Source organism: Colobus angolensis, unplaced genomic scaffold (assembly GCF_000951035.1).
Source record: "Colobus angolensis palliatus isolate OR3802 unplaced genomic scaffold, Cang.pa_1.0 Scaffold184, whole genome shotgun sequence".
Classification (NCBI taxonomy): domain Eukaryota; kingdom Metazoa; phylum Chordata; class Mammalia; order Primates; family Cercopithecidae; genus Colobus; species Colobus angolensis.
The window spans coordinates 3,286,006-3,290,452 of record NW_012114977.1 but is presented as its reverse complement, the minus strand read 5'-3'; positions in this window follow the sequence as shown (position 1 = coordinate 3,290,452).

Here is a 4,447-nt window from a genome sequence, read left to right as displayed (position 1 = left end):
AAAAAAAAAAGTCTTGCTTTGTTGCCCAGGCTGGAGTGCAGTGGTGCCATCTCGGTTCACTGCAACCTCCGCCTCCCAGGTTCAAGCGATTCTCCCGTCTCAGCCTCCGGAGTAGCTGGGATTACAGGCGTGTGCCACCACGCCTGGCTAATTTTTGTATTTTTGGTAGCAATGGGGTTTCACCATGCTGGTCAGGCTGGTCTTGAACTCCTGACCTCAAGTGATCCGCCTGCCTTGGCCTCCCAAAATGCTGGGATTACAGGTGTGAGCCACTGTGCCCAGCCCCACCTTCCTGCTTTTGACACTTTCCACTGCTTTGTCCACCTCTCTGCCTCCCAGGTGCCTCCAGCCTTCCAGGGCCATCCCAAAGCCGCTCCTCTGGGAGGCCTCCTGTACTAGTCTAGTCCTCATGGATCAACCCTTCTCTGAATTCCCGTGGGACTTAAAAACAGACCAATGTAGCTAAGCACTTGATTACGGGGAACATATTTTCCCCCTAACTAGACAGATTGCTGACTGCAGCAGGGTGAAAACAACAGTAAGAGCTATGTGGGAGGCCAAGGAGAGAGGATGGCTTGAGGCCAGGAGTTCGAGGCCAGCCTGGGCAACATAGGGAGACCTCGTCTCTAGCAAAAATTTTAAAATTAGCCAGATGTCGTGATGTGCACCTGTAGTTAGCTCAGCTACTCTGGAGGCTGAGGTGGGAGACTGCTTGAGCCCAGGATGTGAAGGCTGCAGTGAGCTGTGATCACGCCACCGTATTCTAGCTTAGGTGGCAGAGCAAAGAGCTGTCATTTATTCAATGCTCACTATGCGCTAGGTACTTTGAGAAACCCTTTACAAGGATTATTTTGTTTCATTGCCACAAAAACCCTATAAGGTAGACCCATTTACAGATAAGGAAATGGGCTCAGAGAGGTTAAAAATTTGTCCAGAGTCATGGAGTTGAAAATGACTGTGATTTCAGCATTATTCACAGTGCCTACCTAGTACTCAGTATCAGGTGAGAGTGAGGAAAGCTAGAATCTGCCAGATTTCTCAAGTCTGTTTGGATTTCTAGAACCATGGCACCTCCAAAACAACACTATAGTAGGCCGGGCGCGGTGGCTCAGGCCTGTAATCCCAGCACTTTGGGAGGCCAAGGCGGGTGGATCACGAGGTCAGGAGATTGAGACCATCCTGGCTAACACGGTGAAACCCCGTCTCTACTAAAAATACAAAAAAATACAAAAAATTAGCCAGGCGTGGTGGTGGGCGCCTGTAGTCCCAGCTACTCGGGAGGCTGAGGCAGGAGAATGGTGTGAACCCGGGAGGCAGAGCTTGCAGCGAGCCGAGATCGTGCCACTGCACTCCAGCCTGAGCGACAGAGTGAGACTCCGTCTCAAAAAAAAAAAAAAAAAAAAAAAAGACTCTGGCCATCAGTCACACAAGGTGTTGGTGCGCATGGAAAGACTCCATTCTGAAACTTTATACTCCTCTTGCCTTCTTAGTACTTGCTTTGTAATGCTTTTAAATAAGCAAAAAGAAGAATAAATTCTGGTACATACTTGAAGAGCTGTTAGCTCTCTCTCCTCTCTTATTTTTACTCTGTTTATAGCTAGTATCAAACTAGCTATACACTTGGCTTAGCCCTAGGGGCAAATGCTTATCCATGCATGCATGCATCTGTTCATCCATCCATCCATCCCTACATCCATCTATCCATCCATCCATCCATCCACCTCTGCATCCATCCATCCATCCATCTCTCCATCCATCCCTGCAATGCTGCATCCATCCATCCATCCATCCATCCATCCATCCATCCATCCATCCATCCATCCCTGCATCCATCCATCTCTCCATCCATCCATCCCTGCATCCATTCATCAATCCATCCATCCATCCATCCCTGCATCCATTCATCAATCCATCCATCCATCTCTGAATCCATACATCCATCCACTTAATCATGTATTGTTTTATTCATCCATTCAACAAATACTTCCTGAACACCTATTCTGCAATGAACACAGAGCAGGACTCTGAAGTAAGTCTTATGGAGAACAGAAAGATGAGTCAGGGGAGCTAAGCTGCCTCTCCAGAAATAAGGCATGCATCTAGATAACTCCCATGCAAAGTAGAACACTACATGTACCAGATAAGATAGTATAAAGCACTATGAAAAGTCATGGCCGGGTGCGGTGGCTCAAGCCTGTAATCCCAGCACTTTGGGAGGTCGAGACGGGCGGATCACGAGGTCAGGAGATCGAGACCATCCTGGCTAACACGGTGAAACCCCGTCTCTACTAAAAATACAAAAACTAGCCGGGCGAGGTGGCGGGCGCCTTTAGTCCCAGCTACTCGGGAGGCTGAGGCAGGAGAATGGCATAAACCCAGGAGGCGGAGCTTGCAGTGAAAAAAAAAAAAAAAGAAGAAAAGTCACAGGAGAGATTCCTCTTGCTGGGATGTCAAGAGAGGGGAAAGGGTTTATTGGAGGAAGAGGTATTTGAGGTAGGCCTTGAAAGATGCCCAGTTTGAGATCATGCAAAAATGGAAAAAGGGCCTCCTGACAGAGAAAGCAGCCTAAGGTGGGGACATGGGGATGTACTGGGCCTGCTTGGGGAACAGCAAATATGGCTGGATTGGAGAGCTCATGAGGTCGAGATGCATTTGGGACAGGAGGTTGAGGCCAGATTGTGGAGGCCCTGAACCCAGCCTAGGGTTAGGTCGTAATCCGTTGGCAACAGAGGGGCACAGAAGGCTCAAAAACTTTGTTTAAGCAAAGAAGTGACACAATTCAAGCAGTGTTTTGGGAAAATGAATCTGGTGGCAGCCTGACAGCCAGACTGGACAGGCAGAGCCGATCCATGTCCACAGGGAGACCAGTCCGGAAGCTGCAGCAGTAGTTCAGCAGGGCACTGTGAAGATCTAGATTTGGACAGGAAGGAGACAGGGCAAATTGGAGAAACCCTAGAGGCAGAATGTGCAAAGCAGGACTGGATCTGGGGCGCCCATGGGGGAGGCTGCAAGTCCGAGAAACTGGGAGAAGGAGAAAGGAGGAAGTCACTTTGACAGGTGAAGGTTGTGGTGGGTGCAGCAGGGGAACAGGTAGGAATGTCCAGGAGGAAAGGAACCTACAGAAGAGGCCAGGCTGGAACCAGAGATGTGGGAGCCATTTGCCTAAAGGTCGTAGTCCGAACACGAGATTGTCAAAGGAGAAAGAAGGTCAAAAACGGCATCCTGGGAACCTGGGGGACTGAAAAGAAATAGCCAGAGATGGCACAGTCAGAAAGAGACAGGAAAACTAGATGGCAGCTCCCAGGGGCCAGGGAGTCTCTAGTGAGTCTTTGTGTTTTCAGCAAAGGGTCTGATACACAGTAAATGTGCAAAACATATTGAGAGAGAGAATGAGAGGGAAGGAGGGATAGAGGGAGGGGTGAGAGAGTAGAACATCATGGAAGTCAAGCCTCACCATGGAGAAGGTGAGGAGAAGTGCTTTTCTTCCAGCTTGAATGTCAGGGCCATAGTGGCCTCCTGGTTAGGGACTGGGGGGTGATGGAGGTGCTGGCCAGGTGGTACAGCCATGGGGAGTGGCCCTTCCAAGAAGTGTGATAGAAGGGCAGGGTCATTTTGGAGGAGACAAGATTGGCCTAAGGCCTTTAATGTGTTTTTGCAGACAGCAGAGAGGGAACAGTAGACAGGAAAGACTGAGGCTGCAGGGGGCAGTGGGCACTAGGTGGGGGGAGCAAGATGGCAGCAGGAGGGAAGGGATCAAATTTATGGCCCAGTACAGGACTGGCTTTGGGAAGGAAGGTTTCCCGGAAACAAAGATAAGCTGGGCAGTGGCTCATGCCTATAACCCCAACACTTTGGGATGCAGAGGTGGGAGAATCACTTGAGCCCAGGAATTTGACACCAGCATGGGCAACATAGAGAGACCCTATCTCTACAAAAGAATTTTTTTTTTATTAGTTGGGTGTCGTGAAGTACGCCTATAGTCCCAGCTACTTGGAGGCTGAGGCAGGAGGATGGGTTGAGCCCGGGAGGTCGAGGCTGCGGTGAGCTATGATCATGTCACTGTGCTCCCTGGAAAGGAGAGGACAGGGAAAGAAGCTGGGTAACAACCATACAGGGCTTCCATTTTCCCAGCAAAAGTGAGAGATGGCGGCCAGGTGCAGAGGCTTATGCCTGTAATCTCAACACTTTGGGGGCCAAGGCAGGAGGATCGCTTGAGGCCAGGAGTTTGAGGTCAGCCTGGGAAATATAGTGAGCCCTGTCTTTATTTTTTTAAAAAATGAAGAATTATCGGGGCATGGTGGTTGCACATCTGTGGTCCCAGCTACTTGGGAGGCTGAGGCAGGAGGATCACTTGAGCCCAGGGGCTTGAGGCTGTAGTGGGCTATGATGACACCACTGCACTCCAGCCTGGGCAACAGAGTGAGACTCTGTCTCAAAAAAAAAAAAA